The sequence below is a fragment of the Schistocerca piceifrons genome, chromosome 7 (genome assembly GCF_021461385.2).
Source record: "Schistocerca piceifrons isolate TAMUIC-IGC-003096 chromosome 7, iqSchPice1.1, whole genome shotgun sequence".
Classification (NCBI taxonomy): domain Eukaryota; kingdom Metazoa; phylum Arthropoda; class Insecta; order Orthoptera; family Acrididae; genus Schistocerca; species Schistocerca piceifrons.
The window spans coordinates 492,745,250-492,765,038 of NC_060144.1; the positions used below are offsets into that span (position 1 = coordinate 492,745,250).

General features: G+C 44.0%; 1 protein-coding gene and 1 non-coding gene across 2 annotated transcripts in view; both read right to left on the bottom strand.

The window, feature by feature from the left end:
- The window catches only part of LOC124805180 (soluble guanylate cyclase 88E), a 352,299-nt gene that overhangs the window by 131,387 nt on the left and 201,123 nt on the right, over nucleotides 1–19,789 (bottom strand). The window lies entirely within an intron of this gene.
- Trnat-ugu lies at nucleotides 8,661–8,735 on the bottom strand. The gene has a single exon. It is a non-coding gene; the product is annotated as a tRNA-Thr (tRNA).

Here is a 19,789-nt window from a genome sequence, read left to right on the forward strand (position 1 = left end):
AGAAACGGGAGTCTTCTGAAAAGACGGCATGATGCCACTCCTGTATTATATGCAGTGTTGTTGATGGACGCACCAATGTCGGCGCCCTTCTTGTCTGCTGCCACGTCAAGGGAAGCCGCAACAATAGTAGTAATACTGGCAGTCCATGGTGCTCAAGACGTCGTCGCACTGTCCGTGTGGATACCTGTCTTCCTGCAAACAAGCTCATTTCCTGACAAGGCGACAGACGTAGGTGCACAGTTAAGCAAACAAAAGAACAATAGATGTGTCCTTTCAGGTGCTTGGCGTGTGGGACTTTGGCGATCGAGCAAGGTGGTTGAGATTCTGCAGTATCTGTGTCGACACTTGTCTGCGTGCAAACAAGCTCATTTCTTGAGAGGGTACGTGACATAGCTACACAGACAAGTGAAGAATTGAACAATAGTGTGTCCTCTCAGGCGCTAGTCGCTTGGGGCCGTTGAGTTCTGAAAGGCATTAGGTATGGCCTCCTCAACCCATTTATTCCACAGTCGCATTCCATTTTCGTAGGAACCCAAACCGCATGCTCAATAGATGGCAGTCCTATTATTTGTTAAACGAAGCAAAGTGCTATCTTCTCACAAACAAACAACATTCAATCTACTGCTTTATCTTCCTTTATATACAGAATGTAGATGGTGTTACTACCAACTACTTTGTACAGTTGTGCTGAAATCCTTATCGTTTGCAAATCCATGCAAGTACTGGACACTATCTGACAAAAAGTGGAACTCACAGAAGACGTGGTCAGATGTTAATATAACTTCGTAGCTGTACATGTACTTACTATCAGAGGTCATGAAAATGTTAGAGGCGAATGATAGGTGGAACGGACTCTGGAGTACATTAGTGTTGTTCATGGCTGGCCAGTGTGGCCGAGCGGTTCTAGGCGCTACAGTCTGGAACCGCGCGACCGCTACGGCCGCAGGTTCGAATCCTGCCTCGGGCATGGATGTGTGTGATGTCCTTAGGTTAGTTAGGTTTAAGTAGTTCTAAGTTCTAGGGGACTGATGACCTCATATGTTAAGTCCTATCTTGCTCAGAGCCATTTGAACCATTTTTGTTGTTCATGTTTAGTGTTATTGCCAGTCCTGGTAGTGTATATCAGGGGAGCGAACAACGTCAGGATTTGACTGGTCACTGTGAAGGAAACTCAGATGACGTGTACGCTTGTGAGACAGCATTATCAGCACCTGACGGTATTTGAAAGAGGCTTCGTTGTGGCATATGACCGTCTGGTCGAATCGTGGACTATCCAGATTTGTAGAGCATTCGGATGTCAGTGTCCTGATGTTGGACTGAACGGGAACGTAAGTGTAGACGTACGCGTCATCAAGGCTCCGGTCCACCACCTCTGACCACCGCAAGGGAGGACCGCCTTGTTGTGTACCTAACTCATCTTAACCCCTTCACATTTGCGCTTGTCATCCGAGAACGCCAGCCTTGGCAGAAAAGGGTGGTAGTCCTGCAGGTTTCACAGGAGAGCTTCTGTGATGTTTTGAAGGTAGAAGACGAGGTACTGTAGGAAGGAGAGCCTTGAGGGGGGGCGGGGGGGGGGGGAGGGGGCGCGGCTCGTGATAGGGTAGCTCAATCGGTAAGATACTTGCTCACGACAGGCAAACATCCCAGTTTCGAGTCCCTGTCTGGCACACAGTTTCAGCCTGCTTATTATTCAGTCTGCTTCTTATTTAGTAGCAGAGAAACCTGGCGTAGACCAGGCATTTATTTACAGTTGCGTATTCACGCCCGTACCACACAGCTTCTGACCTTGTGCTTAATATGAGGCTGTACCTCCTGAACTATGTGTCGCACAATTATATAATACTGTAGGAAAATCCAGCTGGTATACGTGGAAACCGTCTGAGAAATTTATTATGAAAAGAATTGTAGCAAAGAAGTAATAAATTTATCGCGCAGTGATACAAGTTTACACTTACATTCTGTGGTATACGTGCACACTGTCTGTAAATTGGGTCTCGAATACAGTTGGTAGAAGTACTAAATTATAACGTCATGTCTCGTGCGGTACTTTTACTTCGCGAACAGCGAAAAAGTAGCAAGCGATAAACATTCTTCCTTTCAGCATTTTGTAGGGTCTGTTAGGGAGAAAAAAAATCGCGAAGGTCTGAAAGTTCGTCGCAAATCGCTAAGTGCTCCTATTCTCAAATACTGTATGAATAAAGTCTGGAAAATCACACGTCGTGGACTACGCTTCTTTTTCACCCCCACCCCCACCCTTCTGATAGGTAGGTGGTTCTTACAACCACAGTGATTGCCGCGTGACGGTAAGGTATACGTGTACCAAGTTTGGCTGATATCGGTCCAGTGGTTTAGGAGGAGATGAACACACACATTTTAGTAGTACGTATGGATTTATTCACATACTATCTTTCGGCTTCTTAAGCCACCATAAGCTGACAAATGACAGTCGCAATCACGTAAAAAATTACGCGGGACTTACACAGATGCTAGTTATTGACATAATGAGCTCTTACAAGAAGAAGCGTCATGTACATAAAAACATTCGAAATCCGTGAGTTCCGCGGAGCGCTCCATTCTGTTTCCCACGATGTCTAATGACTACTGAGGCCGCTGATATGGAGTACCTGGCAGTAGGTGGCAGCACAACACGCCTATTATGAAAAAAGTATGTTTTTGGGGGTGTCCGGATACTTTTGATCATATAGTGTATGTACGAGGGTCGTTCAATAATTAATGCAATGATTTTTTTCTGAAAGCAAGTTGGTTTTATTCAGGACTCCAATACGCCACATTATTCTCCAGCCTTCTGGCTATAAAACCCTATTTTTCAACATCATCTCCGTTCAGTGTGACGGCCTTACGCCACCCTACTGGGCCGAACCGTATGCCCGCTGGTACCACTCTACTGGTCGTCGTCGGAGCCTGTGACGGTGATAGACAAAAAATTATCACGATCAGCCTCGTAACGCGCAAGCATTTCCGCACAGATGGTCCTTCGTTGCTTTTTATGGTGTTCTGGAATTCAGCGGGCACAGACCTTTGAGTACGCCAACTGGTGGAGGAGTGTGTCAGCACTACGAACAGAGACAACCACTTGAGCAGTTAGGCGTTTGATTATGATCCGTCGATCACCTCGAATGACTATCCACGCGTTCCAACATTGGAGGCCGGCACGCTGGAGATCGGACAGGTTTGAGCGACCTTGTTGCAATGATGGCAGACGCTTCGCCCGGCGATTCACCGTGCTTTTGTTCGCTGCCACGTCTCCGTAGGCATTCTGCAAGCGTCTATGAATATTTGCGATGCTCTGGTTTTCCGTCAAAGAAACCAAATGACAGCTCTCTGCTTGGAACGCACCTCTGTTACAGACGCCATTTTGAAGGTTACGTATAGTGCACCACCTGTCGGAACTTCACTAAACTAAATCGTCTGAAGCGGGAATATTCCACGAAGTCAAACAAGAAATTTCGCATTTTTTCATCCGAAATTGGCTGAGAAAAAAATGTGTGTTGCATTGCTTATTGAACGCCCCTCGTACAATCTGATAGAAAATACAGTGTTCTGTCGGAGATGCAATATGTTGATAAACTCCATAATTTTCTTGGAGAATGGTACGAGCCCGAACAACAGATTTTCTGCTAGTCCAAACGAGGCGCTTACAGCTACTACATCTTTCCCAGAATCGCCCACAAAAAAGAGTATCATATTGATGAATCCTTCAGCTCCAAAGGTCCGAGCAACTATTAAGTTCTGCAAACAAAATCATCCAGTGAGAACCATAGTGAACGTTTGGAGCGGTATATTGAGAAGCTTTTATCCAGGTACATAAACCAATATTTCCAACATCCGGTTACCTATAGCATCCGTAACAAATAGCATCTAATAGAGAATCTTTCCACTTCAAGTATACCACCAGGAACACAAACGGTCACCTTGAATGACAGAAATAGTTACACGGATATTACCACGGACCAGGTTCAAGAAATGGTAGCCTATAATTTAAAAACAAGTATTAGTTGATCTGACAGTGCAATTAATGACATTCTCAAGCTTTGATATTTAATTGAGATTTAATTATTTCCGATTTGGCGATGATATTTCTATATAAAAACTGGGCCTTGGCATGGGGTCACCACTGGTGTGTCTTCTTGTATACGATGCTATCATTCAGTTCCCTGCTCACATCAACAGTCATCGCCTGGGTTTAGATAGGTGGATAACCTGGTTTTATTGTATAGTGGTACACAAGGACAGTGCATCTTGTTCATTGAGGATATTACCGGGCTCCTTGATAACATCCAACATCCCGTGCAATATAGCAAACGCGGGAAGCTCTCTCATTTACATCTCAATATTGGTTTAAATGGTGGTTAGGTGACCTTAGAGGTTTCCAGTAAAACGACAACAACTTATGCAGTCATCCTTAGAAAATATGTCACCTTATTCAGTATAAGAAAGTCGCCTCTAGGTCCCTCTTACATAGAGTCCATTCTGTATCCATGCCCAAGGAATCCTTCGAATAAAAGTACAAGTTATTCTTTACATTCACCTTGAAAATGACTCTGATAAAAAGCTGTGGATGACTTTAAACTTAGTATCGGTAAGTATAAAAAAAGACCATTATTCCATCTACTACACTAGGAAAACGGACGATAAAAAAAGCACGTACATGTCACAAGATCCCTTATTTTGGTACTATCCAGGAAAAAACTGGCTGACAGCCGCGGGGAAAACAAAGTAGAGCAGCCTACAAATACTAAATTCAATGCAACAGACGTGTGAAGAAATGACTGAAGAGATTATTCAGTGTTGTGCAGGGCAGACTGGTAGATGTTTCAGTATTAGATTCAAAGCATATCTTACTGGTTAGGGTTGTAGATCGTTACATGCCCACTTCCGGAAACAAGGGCATACGGCAAATGATCCAGCCTCAAATTTGTCCATTTTACATCGAGAAAGTAAGGGGAACACACTTAACGTCCTTGAGGAAGTGGAAATTATGAAGTCCGTTAAAACAGTCTCCAGACCAGACGCTAAACTTGCAAATGGAACTACGTCGTCTTAACATTCTGGATAACTTTAATTTTTTAAACAAATACTTCAGATAAGATTATCTGTTTCTTTAGCATTGCACTAATGACTGTGTGTTTTTATTGCCTCAGTATACATTACTTTATCGCTTATTGTCTGGATTTCGGTATACACAGATTTTATAACATAAAAAAGGATTTTTTGAGATGCCATTACTATTGAAACAGCATGCCATCTTTCTTCTCTAAAATGGTCAATTATGTGTCGCTTACTTATCATTTATTTCTCACAATATGCTTAAGTAAGAACCCCTCAAATAATAATGTTATACGTTCCACATGCTGCTACTGATTTCCGCCTACTTGATTTTCACCAGGTGCTTAATTAACATACCAAAAATTGTATTAATTCCTGCTCATAATTCTTTGTCACGTATAATTGTTCTATTACGGTTACTCTATGTTATTCGGGGCAGGATTTTAACATTTTTTGTATGTGGATGCGATCACGCCACGCGAATATTTCTGCAGCTCATATTGTCCCATATCCGCGATCCTGGTTTCCATCACTGAACACGACTTCTCGCTCAGTACTTAGCTCAGCATTCTCTCGATTTCATCTCCATGCACTGCAGGCTGCTTTATTTATTGTATGCCACTTTCATCAGCATACAAAATTCCCCTGTCAGATATCGTTTTTATGCTGTTTTTAATACCAAGTGGGTTCTTATCGATTATTCCTGCACTCTTTCTTATTAATTTATGGGCACTTTGATGGAGTGTGATCCGGGATGTAATGGTTGACCGCTTATATCTGGCCTACTGCCATCCTCCCCGGGTTCATGGTAGATGTTCTTATTTTTCACTGTATGTTCCAGCCCTTTATTGGTTTTATGACACATTAAGTTGGGCGAATATTTCTTGAAGATTCTAACAGCTTTTTAAAAAAGTATTTGAGGCATGATTGAGGAATCGTGCACCCCTAATTTCTACTTACTGACAATCCGCTAATTGTGTCATTTATCCATAGACAAAGAATGTTCGGTCGCGTCCATGTCGCAAATTTAATGTCATGAAAGAAATTACCCTTTCGTATGTAGCTATAATGGATCACAACAGTAGCGAACGCTTTTTCTAATTGAGCAGATCTAACATCATGATGTGACTTATAAGCTATGAAATCGGTCGTTAAATAAATTATTTACAAGGGCAGCCAAGCGACTGTAACTTTTATATTTTGGCCTTCCGAGCAGTAACTCAATTTAGCCATCAATAACGCATAGTTACAATGTACATAGAATTGAATAAAAGAATACAGAAATGAAAATTTACAGCGGCGCCTGTTATTCAAGACACCAACAAGGATATTTCCCGACGACCACGTTTTGCCATTTGTAAGTAAATGACTTCTACAGCTTCATGACGGAGCCGGCCGCGGTGGTCTAGCGGTTCTAGGCGCTCAGTCCAGAACCGCGCGACTGCTACGGTCGCAGGTTCGAATCCTGCCTCGGGCATGGATGTGTGTGATGTCCTTAGGTTAGTTAGGTTTAAGTAGTTCTAAGTTCTAGGGTACTGATGACCACAGATGTTAAGTCCCATAGTGCTCAGAGCCATTTGAACCATTTTTTTTTCATGACGGACACACCATCTCCCGCCTTCCAGGATGGTAAAAGCAATGATCATAAGCGCGAACGCATACGTTCGTGGTTTGAACAACACCTTTTTTTGTCCACATCTTCTAGTCTTAACCACATAGAAAATTTCTGGGACTGTCTGGAACAGCGGGTGAAACGTAGAAACTTGTACGGGAACTGATTATCAATTAGTGGAGTGAATTGGATTTGATACGCATGAAGAAAAATAGGACTACGTTGTCGAACTGAGGCTACTGTGAAGGCTAGAGACGACGTTACGTGGTATCAACATGATGGCTATCGCGCGGAGGACCCAGGTTCAATTTCCGGTGGAGGGAGGACTAGGCCAGGGCCCCTCAGTCTCCTGATGCCAATTGAGGAGCTGTTCGAACGGCTCCAGACCCGCTAACCTAATGGTCAATAGAGCGGTGTGCTTATCGTACACTCCTCCACACCACAAACAAGTGACGCCATTGGTTGATGGATGACATGGCGGTCGGTCGGAGCCGACTGGCCGGTCCGTGACCACAACAACGGAGCTGCTTATGAGGTAGAGCAACACAGTACTCAGGGTTGCGACTTTATGGATCATGGCAGTTGGCAGGAAGTAATCGGTAGCTGTTGCTTTTCCTTTTTCAGTGTATTGTAAACAGATTTCCTTTTTTTTAACGAAAAGGAAAAGGGAGCTTCTTTGATGTTCTCTAATGAAGTGAAGAAAGTATTTTTTTGTTACAATCCTAATGCTGGCCGAAGCTCGGGCAGGGAAATGGATTTCCGTGGCAGCTGAAGCCACGTGGTTGGAGGGAGATGTACCGTTTAATCCGTGCAGCAATGGACTTTCACTGGGAAAAGTGTTCGTGAGCGCGTGGTGCTGCGTGTGGCGAGAGCTCTGGAGGCTTTGCGACTGTGAGCCATAGCCATGCCAGAGAAAACGTCGCATGCGTGTAGTACATGCGTGGCCATCTGAGGATGCACGTGGCCATGTTCTGTGTGCCAACGAGTCGTCAGAAGTTGTAATCTGCACGTCTCCGTTTGGCACTTCATAGTTACACATGCCTCGTGCGTAAACAAAATGGGTTGCGACCATTTAAAGAGCTTTTTAATGGTACGCATTCTGTCTGGTGTCCTCACTTACGGATGTGTGTGTGTTTTCCAGGACATATCTGGAACTCGTGGGGCAATTTCAAATGAGCTTGGTACGCATGTAACTCAGTACCATTAGATAATTACTCTGTGGGTAAGGCATCCTTAGCATCCATATACTTCTTGGATGGAGTGGTAAAGTGGTGACATGCAACTTCTGGAGTAATTTCATTCACAGGGTACACACAGCGTATTAAAAAATATTCCATATTTTGAGAGGTGATAGTATGGACAAAAGGAAGAAAAACTGCCCGGTAAACATGCGCTCTAAAATGCATAATTTATTCCTTTGAGTACCAGTGGTTTCTTCCTGAACTCACCACTTTATTGTTATGATTTTTAAATACCATTGCCTTTAGTTTGAAACCACCGATGATGTTGCAAGATATCTAGTGGTATACTGAGGTGCTTCTACGAATGTAATGTAACAGTCATAGAGTTCAAAGAAACAGTCGGCGCTGAACTTGTGTTATTTGACTGTAGGAGATTGTGACGTGTGCTTTTTTAAAGTGCCCATGTTGAAGAGACCATTGACAGAGTAAGAAGGCAGGCTATATCTAACGTCACTGTAACGTAAATTCGAGTTTGTACTACTGATTTTATGAATGGCTTCGAAATAAAACCACTGGGGCAATATATAGTCTTCACACAATATTTGTTATAATTTGAAGCTCATTATTGCTCGATATTTATGACTGTAATTTATTTTAGGCATTATGAGTTCATGGAGTTTTGAGATGCGGGACTGTCTAAGAAAAATAAGAATTTGTTTAAACATGAAATTACAATGAAATGAATACCCCTAGCTGCATACAGGTGTTGATATAAGTCAATGAGGACAGTTGAAAATGTGTGCCCCGACCGGGACTCGAACCCGGGATCCCCTGCTTACAAGGCAGACGCTCTATCGATTCTGAGCCACCGAGGACACAGAGGATAGTGCGACTGCAGGGATTTATCTCTGGCACGACTCCTGTGAGACTCACATTCCTAACTTATTGTCCCGCACTATATTCATTGTGCCCCTGCCCATTATACTCATTACTCGCGGCGTGTTGCCGATTCCCGTAAGAGTTCTGGCACTGCTTGTGCGTCCGCACAGAAGAAGATGGTCAAATAGATCGTATCTGTTCTTTCGGACATGTCCATGACCATGCAGCTCGTTAGAATGAAATTACAATGAAATGAATACCCCTATCTGCATACAGGCGTTGATATACATGCATAAACATATCTCATAAAAATGAGTGGTTGAAAACTGTGTGTCCTAGTGGTTCTGAAGTGAAACCAACTCCTTAAAACAGTTGATCGTTTACTTTTTGCCAAGTTTTTCATATATTCGTAGCTTACTATGATAGAAAATGTTAATTTTGTGAAACATTTTAAAATTATATTCCAAAGTGAGATTACCTTCTTAAAACAACTGCGTGTTTAGTTTTCGCCAATTTCTTTTTGTATTCGTTGTTTACTATGATCATAAAGGTTAAGAATATGAAAAATTTTAAAACTGAGTATTTTGTAACATTGGTGAGACTCAAAGGGTTAAGAGTTATCAATACTTGTTGATATTTGCTACTATGAGACACATCTCTTCTACTGCAGGTTATTTGCTATTACGAATGACCTACAGAACGCAAAAAGCAAATAAGGACGCATTCCGTTAAACCTGTTAGTACTGTTACTGCAAACTGCATTCACAGTTCCACTTAAGTGCAGCACGCACGTGAGTTATAATCGAATTATTAATAATCGAACCAGTTTGTGTTTTGGTAAGTTTGTAAAATGCTTTTACAGTGTAATTTCATTTTTACAGCTATCAGCACAACGGAAGCCTATTATTCCACACGGGAAATAGCAGAGATGATCTTCTGTAGCGGTCTGGCAACTGGGCAAATATCGAGCTAGTCTCCTATTTGCTCAAAAATATCCAGAACGCAGGATAACACAAAAATGTGTTCTCATTTGTCTTCTGCATTATGTAGGTCGTTCGTAATAGCAATGAGCTTGCGGTTGGAGAGATGTGTTTCACAGTAGCAAATATGATCAAATACCCACAGCTCTTATGCATTTTAGAGCCCATATTCACCAGAAATATGTTTCGTGGTTTACGTCTCTAAAAATAGGTAATACTTTTTAACACCCTGTGTATGACTTAGTATCAGGGAAAAAATGTTATTGGGATAAAACAGTTATTGCAACCTTATGGGTGAGTGGGCTTTGGTTGGTTGGGTGGTTGGTTGATTTTGGGGAGGGGACCAAACAGCGAGGTCATCGATCCCATTTCATTGGAGATTGATAGGGAACGAAGTCGGCGGTGGCCGTTCAAAGGAACCATCCTGGCATTTGCCTAAAGCGATTTAGGGAAATCACAGAAAACCTAAATCAGGATGGCCGGACGCGGGTTTGAACCGTCGTCCTCCCGAATGCGAGTCCAGTGCGCTGACCACTGCGCCACCTCGATCGGTGACTGGGGTCTGAAATGTAAACATAAATTGAAACGAAATGTTTGAGCGTCGAATCCACAGTTTTAGGAGTCAGTGGACTGATTGGTGATAGTTTTTACGACATTTACGGTAGAAAATCGGTATGACACATAAAGAATAATTTTTAAACGCTTGTAATAATTGCACAACCATGACACACACCTAAGTTATTGTTTGGAAAAGAAACTATGGGATTAGGAAAATCCTGGAAATGATTACACAGATGACTTACTTTCTAAGATAAAGTACTTTGCGGGTAAGACAAGTAGCCGTCCAGTTTGATGAAGAGGGGGGGTAGAGGGGGGGGGGGGGGGTGGATAGGTAAGCTTAAATCTGGAACGCCTGGAGCGGTCGTAACTGGATACATACATAAGCTGGAAAGCTATATTATTGCAACTCCTGGCACCACCAAGGACGGGTAGAGGATTTGAAGCGGTGACGTGTAAAAATATTTGATAAGGAAGTGTATTAGTATCTAATCTATAATTTTAGGCACTTCTACGCTAATTTGGTGACACTCCCATTATCCTTTAACTCATTTGGTTGGCGGTGGCTGTAGGAAGCGGTGATATGTAAGTATAGCTCTCGAACGTTTCGATTAGTTTCAGCCATAGTTAGTTCAAATGTCACTATCTGTAAAAGCAAAGTTACATGTAATCACTACATGTAAAGGGTGTACACGATGAATGATTTGGTGTTATTAATGTAAAAAGACAGAACATAAGGATACAAGATATGGTAGAAGATTGTTAGATTCTGACATTTGCTAAAGCACCGTTGTACCACTTGAAATTGCAATAGAGCAAACAAATAACATCCGCAGCCAAATGCGACTACGATGTCATTTACGGAATTGTGCGTGACTGTGACTCCCAACCACAAGAGGTTAATCAGTCCGTGATGCTATTAGAGGGTGTTGTATACTTAAAAACAAATCTCAGAGCCCTAAAACAATAGCGAAACTAGGAAGACTTGCAAAGAATCGACAGCCGGTGCAGGGATTTGCAGTTAGCCGTCAACGTAAAAGTGACGTATTGCGTATACATAGGGGTAAAGACCAGTTATTGTTTGATAACACAGTTCTTGAAGAGTAAGTGGAAACAGCTACATCCAACATATATCTGGCAGTCCATCACGATTTAAAGTCGAACGGACTGATACTTGAGTATTGCTATAGCTATAGCTACAGCTACATCTACATCTACACACTCCGCAAGCCACCGTACTGTACGTAGCGAAGGGTACTCTCTACCATTACCAGTAGTTTTTTTACCTGTCCTACTCGCAGATAGAGCGATGGAAAATGACTGTCTATATATCTCCGTATCAGCCCCAACTTCTCGTGTCTTATCTTTGTGGTCCCTACGCGAAATGTATGTTGACGGCAGTAGGATTGCGCACTCAGCTTCAATAGTCGGATCTCTAAACTTTCTCAGTAGCTTTTGTAACGGGACATCCTGCTCTAGCATTACTATTCCTCAACAGTAGTAGTCGATACCAGTACTATTTTTCGAATTTTGGACAGGTCAGTATTATCTCAGTTGCTTTTCTGAGAACTTTCACATAATTTTATACACAGCACGTTATGTTTCAAGCTAAAAGTTATGAAAAGGAATTACTTTATAAAATATTTTAGTTTAGATGTTAAATCGATAAGTACTAGCTCTAAATGTACAGTTAATTTTTTTTTTTTAGAATTATTTGAAATTACGAAATATTTACACACTTAACATTTCTATTATTAATTAGCGTAATCCCGTACTGTTTACTATGTTTATATGCGGATTCATTTAAATAATAATATTCGATATTAGTAATGTATAGAAAGCCAGTAGGAATTCATTTGTTAAGAAAAATTGTAAACCGTTTGGAATATCGTCTTTCCGCAGTGTGAGAGAGTCGTAAGCTTGCCTCAGATTTGATCGGACGTATTTTTGTTTAATAGGTGCGGACAATGTAATTTCGTCTTGGTTAATGGAAGCCTCAAAAGACTGTACGATATAATAAAACGTGAGAAAATTGTATTTACATAGAAAAGCCATTTTTCAACAACAATCTTCAAATTTATTTAGTTCAAACCGACCGTGAGGGCCTGGTGTGAGACACTGTCAGCTTCAAGACTCAGACCTCTAGACAAGAACTGTAGCCGTATCAACATGACAAGCTAGGTAAACTTGAAAGTTTACTGTAATCTTCGCTCTTCTCAAAATCTTCATGAAGGTTTTGCTTATTAATTACTTGTACTGCGCATTGTTTAATGTGGACAATAGCTGGAAGAAGGAAGGAGGGGGCAGATTACGTCTCCTTCCCTCCAGGGATTCCCATTTGAGTTCCCGAAGAATCTCCGTAACACTTACGTGTTGTTCGAACCGGTCGGTAACAAACCTAGCAGCCCGCCTCTGAATTGCTTCAACGTGTTCCATTAATTCGACCCGGTGCGTGTCTCAAACACTCGACCAGTACTCAAGAATAGGTCGCACTAGCGTCCTATGTGGGATCTCCAACACTTTTCTAAAACCCTCCGAAAAACCGAAGTCGACCATTCTCCTTCCCTAGCGTAATACTCACATGCTCCTTCCATTACATATCGCTTTCCAGCGTTACGCCTAGATACTTAAACGACATGACCGTGTCGAGCAGGACACTAATAATGCTATATTCCAACATTACGGGTTTGTTTTTCCTAGTCATTCACATTACCTTACATTTTTCTACACGTAGAGTCAGGTGCCATTCATTACACCAATTAGAAATTTTGTCCAAATCATCTTTTATCGTACCACAGTCAGTCACTTTAGACTTTCGACTTTTCTGGAGACTAGAAATCTACTCTGTAGGAATCAGCATGGGTTTCGAAAAAGACGGTCGTGTGAAACCCAGCTCGCGCTTTTCGTCCACGAGACTCAGAGGGCCATAGACACGGGTTCCCAGGTAGATGCCGTGTTTCTTGACTTCCGCAAGGCGTTCGATACAGTTCCCCACAGTCGTTTAAAGAACAAAGTAAGAGCATATGGACTATCAGACCAATTGCGTGATTGGATTGAAGAGTTCCTATATAACAGAACGCAGCATGTCATTCTCAGTGGAGAGGTCTTCCGAAGTAAGAGTGATTTCAGGTGTGCCGCAGGGGAGTGCCATAGGACCGTTGCTATTCACAATATACATAAATGACCTTGTGGATGACATCGGAAGTTCACTGAGGCTTTTTGCAGATGATGCTGTGGTGTATCGAGAGGTTGTAACAATGGACAATTGTACTGAAATGCAGGATGATCTGCAGCGAATTGACGCATGGTGCAGGGAATGGCAATTGAATCTCAATGTAGACGAGTGTAACGTGCTGCGAATACATAGAAAGATAGATCCCTTATCATTTAGCTACAAAATAGCAGGTCAGCAACTGGAAGCAGTTAATTCCATAAATTATCTGGGAGTACGCATTAGGAGTGATTTAAAATGGAATGATCATATAAAGTTGATCGTCGGTAAAGCAGATAACAGACTGAGATTCATTGGAAGAATTCTAAGGAAATGCAATCCGAAAACAAGGGAAGTAGGTTACAGTACGCTTGTTCGCCCACTGCTTGAATACTGCTCAGCAGTAAGGGATTCGTACCAGATAGTGTTGATAGAAGAGATAGAGAAGATCCAACGGAGAGCAGCGCGCTTCGTTGCAGGATCATTTAGTAATCGCGAAAGCGTTACGGAGATGATAGATAAACTCCAGTGGAAGACTCTGCAGGAGAGACGCTTAGTAGCTCGGTACGGGCTTTTGTTAAAGTTTCGAGAACATACCTTCACCGAGGAGTCAAGCAGTATATTGCTGCCTCCTACGTATATCTCGCGAAGAGACCATGAGGATAAAATCAGAGAAATTAGAGCCCACACAGAAGCATACCGACAATCCTCCTTTCCACGAACGATACGAGACTGGAATAGAAGAGAGAACCGATAGAGGTACTCAAAGTAACCTCCGCCACACACCGTCAGGTGGCTTGCGGAGTATGGATGTAGATGTAGATGTAGATGTAGACATCCGCCCATACACCGTAGCATCATAAGCAAACAACCGTAGATTGCTGCTTATCCTATTCAGCAGATCATTTATGTATAAAGAAAATATCAGCGATCCTATCACACCGACGCGCTCCCGACGATACCCTTGTCTCTGAACACTCGCCGTCGAGAACACCATAATGGATTCTATGACTTAGTAAATGTTAGAGCCACTCACAGTCTGGGACCTATTCCATATGGTTGTACCTTCGTTAACAGTTTGCAGTGGAGTACGTGTCAAATGCTTTTCGAATATCTAAGAATATTGAATCTACCTTTTACCCTGCATCCGTAGTTAGCAGTATATAGTGTGAGAAAAGGTCAAGCTGAATTTCACATGAGCGATGCTGTCGAAAACCGTGCTGATTCGTTGACATAAGCTTTTCGGTCTCTGGGAAATTTGTTATATTCGAACTGAGAATATGTTCTGGAATCCTACAACAAACCGATTTTAAGGATACTGGTCTATAATTTTGCGAGTCCGTTCTTTTACTCTTCTTATATACAGGAATCACCTGCGCTTTTCCCAGTCGATTGAGAATTTGCGCTGGATGAGAGATTCGAGATTAATGCAAGCTACGTAAGGGTCCAGTGCCCTAGAGTAGTCTTTGTAAAACCGAACTGGGATTCTATCGGGATCTAGTGACTTATTTGTTTTCAGCTCTCTACTTTGACACCATTACCTGGAAGGAGTGCTAGAGGAAATAGAGAAGACATAAAGAAAAGAATTCTCGCATCCTAACTTGTAAATTTAGTGAGTGCTGAAGCGTGTTCGGAATGCTCTTCCAATTCCAGTGGCTAACGCAACAAGACAGGCGTAATGCACCAAGGTGTGCTTTACCGTTAAAAATTCCGAGAGCGTCCGCTCCTAGGAGAGTGACCGAGAAGTCCTTCTTCGCAAAATGACCGTGATGGTAAAAGCAGAGAGATTCGCTCTCATGCTGAAGCTCACCACTATCCCGCGCACCATTGGCGACTGGAATGAGAAACACGAGAGCTGACAACGGTACATGAAGTGTCCTCAGCCACACATCGTATGATGGCTTGTGAAATATAAGAGCCAAAGAGACTGGTAGACCTACCTAATATCGTGTAGTGCCCCCGCGAGCACTCAGAAGTGCCGCAACACGACGTGGCATGGACTCGACTAATGTCGGAAGTAGTACTGGAGGGAACTGACACCATGAATCCTGCAGTAGTGCCTGTAAATTGGTAAGAGTACAAGGGGGTGGGGATCTCTTCTGATCAGCACGTTGCAAGGAATCCCAGATATGCTCAGTAATGTTGATGTCTGGGGAAAAATGGCTCTGAGCACTATGGGACTTAACTGCTGAGGTCATCAGTCGCCTAGAACTTAGAACTACTTAAACCTAACCAAAGGACATCACACACATCCATGCCCGAGGCAGGATTCGATCCTACGGCCATAGCGGTCGCGCATTTCCAGACTGTGCGCCTAGAACCGCTCGGCCACTCCGGCCGGCGATGTGTGGCGAGTTAGGTGGCCAGCGGAAGTGTTTAATCTCAGAAGAGCGTTCCTGAAGCCACTCTGTTGTAATTCTGGACGTGTGGGGTGTCGCATTGTCCTGTTGGAATTGCCCAAGTCCGTCGATATGCACAATGGACATAAACGGATGCCGGTGATCAGACAGGATGCCTACGTAACGTTTCACCTGTCAGAGTCGTATCTAGACGTATAATGAGTCCCATGTCACTCCAACAGAACACGCCCCACTCCACTACAGAGCCTCCACCAGCTTGAACAGTCCCCTGCTGACATGCGGACTCCATGGATTCATGAACTTGTCTCCATACCACCCATACACGTCCATCCACTCCATACAATGTGAAACGAGACTCGTCCGACCAGGCAACATGTTTCCAGTGTCGATGTGGACAGTTCCAGGTGAGGCGCAAGACTTTGTGTCGTGCAGTCGTCAAGGGTACACGAGTGGGCCTTCGGCTCCGAAAGCCCATATCGATTATGTTTCGTTGAATGGTTCGCAAACTGACACTTGTTGATGGCCAAGCATTGAAATCTGCAGGAATTTGCGGAAAGGTCGCACTTCTGTCGCGTTGAACGATTCTCTTCGGTCGTCGTTGGTCCTGTTTTTGCAGGATGTTTTTCCGGTCGCAGCGATGTCGGAGATTTGATGTTTTACCGGATTCCTGATATTCCCGGTACACTCGGCACTCGTGAAGTGGTCGTATGGGAAAAACCCCACTTCATCACTACCTCAGAGATTCTGTGTCCCAGCGCTCGTGCACCGACTATAACTCCACGTTCGAACTCACTTAAATCTTGATAACCTGCAATTGTAGCAGCAGTAACCGATCTAACAATTGCTCCAGACACTTGTTGGCTTATATAGCCGTTGCCGACTGCAGCCCCGTAATATGCCTGTTCAGATATCTATGTATTTGAGTACGCATGCCTATACCAGTTTCTCTGGCGCTTCATTGTCGATGTACATGCAGACAGATAACCTCCAGAAACCTCTGAGTATTCGTGTCCTCCCGGTTTCGGCAATGGGGACCTGGTAGTGCAGAACGGCGTAGGCAACTCGCCGGAAGACGAGCGATTGCCATGATGCAGCAGACACGTTCCTCGCACCCGTATGAGCTCGCTGTTGGCTGCCGGCTGGCATACGGGCTGTGCGACCGTAAGATAAGCGGCCCAGCCGCACCTGCCCAACTAGTTCTTCTGCACTGGGTATTAAAAAATCGCTTCAGCTGTATTTAGTCCTTTACTATCGCATCACTACTGGTTTCGTGGCACTGAAAGCCACATTTTCAGGTGGCCGACAATGAATGCTGGCTAAAAAGTTTCCTAGTTTTTCCGCTCTAATGTTTGAGTTGTATGTTCACCTGAAGATGTACCTTTTAGTACCACGAAACCTGGAGTGATCCAATAATAAAGGACTGAATACAGCTGAAGCAGTTTATTAATACCCAAGATGACTACTCATAGCTGTGCTTGCCCTACCTAGAAAGTTGTCTACTTTTTCTGCGTCTCTCGCCTCTCTGAGAACATTTCTCTTGCAGAACATCGGTCTGGAAGGAAGTAATGTATGCGTTCATTTGAATAGCTAGACACCTGGTGACAACTGATACAAAAGCGTGGGTGTTGGGGTCGTGTCGGGTGGAAATGTAGCGACGTGTAAGGAATTCCTCGAACAATTTCAACCAAACCTAGTACATATACCACATATCGGCTTGGAAAAACATTGGGCGGGAGACACGCCTAGCCTCACCAGGCGTGGGAAATATTTGAAAATGGCTGTTAATACGTTGCCTGACAGAAAAAGTGGAGCACCCATGAGATATGGTATGATATCAGTGTAACTTCGTACACGTACACACCATAGACGAGAATGTAAATAATTGGAGCTACAATTCTCTGCAACAGGCGATTTAGTGTTGTTTGTGTTTAATGTTGTTTCCAGACCTGATAGCCTAAAGAAGTTGGGATGAACAGCATCGGATGTTGACTGATCACCGAGAAGGCGCGTAGTCCTGTGAGACAGCGTTATCAGCTTTTTGAAATGGGCCTCACTGTGGATCTTCGTTGGATCAAATCGTGCCGAATCCAGATTTGCGGGTCGCTCTCGTGTGGCAATGGCCCCATGCTGGACAGCATGGGAACGTGAGCGCAGGCGCCCTCGTCGGCAATGGTTCTGGTCGACCACATCTTGACCAACACAAGGCGGAATCGCCGTATTGTGCTCTAAGCACATCGTAAATCATTAAAATATGTACATGTCATTCGAGTAGAAGCGATTGATTCCCTTCAACACCCTGTGTCATTTCGCCCCATTGCTCAGAGACAATCAGCAGCTGGACGAAGGAATTACCGTCCCATGAGTTGGCTGCTAGTAACACCACACCGCGAATGGCTGCGTTTGGAGTGGTGCCGTGGCTGGAAAGCATGAACTGCCGATGAACGGCGTCGCATAGTGTTCAGCGAAGATCGTTGTACTGCAGTCCCACTCTTCCAATGTTTTGGAGAGGCACAGTGGTGTTACTGCTGGCATCAGGGTGTGGAGAGCCATCGGGTAAGAGTTCAGGTCACGGTTAGCAGTGATGGACATTCTGCGTCCGCCTCTTATGTGACAGGACAGTGCTCATCCACACATGGTACCTGTCTGATCTGTTTACGTGATATTCTAGTATTCTTGAGGCCAGCAAGATTCCCAGTTGGGATAGATAAAACACCTGTGGGACTAGCTCGGTTTTAGATTCCGTCTCAGTGATGACACCTAGCCCGCCGGTGTGGCCGAGCGGTTCTAGGCGCTTCAGTCTGGAACCGCGCGACAACTACGGTCGCAGGTTCGAATCCTGCCTCGAGCATGGATGTGTGTGATGTCCTTAGCTTAGTTAGGTTTAAGTAGTTCTAAGTTCTAGGGGACTGATGACCTCAGCTCTTAAGTCCCATAGTGCTCAGAGCCATTTGAACCATTTGATGACACCTTTCACAACCGAATCAAATGGTACTGAGCACTATGGGACTTAACATCTTAGGTCATCAGTCCCCAAGAACTTAGAACCATTTAAACCTAACTAACCTAAGGACATCACACACATCCATGTCCGAGGCAGGATTCGAACCTGCGACCGTAGCAGTCTCGCGGTTCCGGGCTGAAGCGCCTATAACCGCACGGCCACCGCGGCCGGCCCGAATCAATGGCTCTGGCTCTGAGCCCTATGGGACTTAACTTCTGAGGTCATTAGTCCCCTAGAACTTAGAACTACTTAAACCTAACTAACCTAAGGACATCACACACATCCATGCCCGAGGCAGGATTCGAACCTGCGACCATACCGGTCGCGCGGTTCCAGACTGTAGCGCCTAGAACCGCTCGGCCACTGAAAAAACACCACATTCACTCTCAACCCCTGTCCTTCCCTTCTGCGTGCCTCGCAATTTTTGGCAGGCAATATAGATATTCAAATGCCTCTGAGGTCGTTCGCTGAGTGGTGACGATCCCGACGACGTTTCACCCCTACTCATTGAGTGGAGGTAGGTAAGAGGAACAAATAACAAAGCTTGCAATGCCGAGTAATCTAGAAGTTTTTAAAAATTAAAATTAATTTTTATTTGTTGTTTCCCCACACATTATGTGCCAAATAACATGATATGTGCAGCTAGATGTAGGTTAGATGCACTAAATGAATTTCCGCAACTAGTCTAAGAAGAGAGGTGCTACGACTGTACTCTGCCCTGAAAGCACTCTGCGGCCATTACGGCGGCCAGCTCTGGCGCTCTGACGAGAAAGGGTGTGCTCGCTGGCTCGTGGGCCGCCCGTAAAAGCGCAGAGCATCTGCCCGCGTCTGCTCGCCTTCCTAGTGCTCCTACCTTCCTGACAAACGCCTAACGCGAAGGGTCTGCGCCATTTAGGACTGCCCAGCGGAAATGAGACCGCCGAATTTGCAGTGCAGCGAG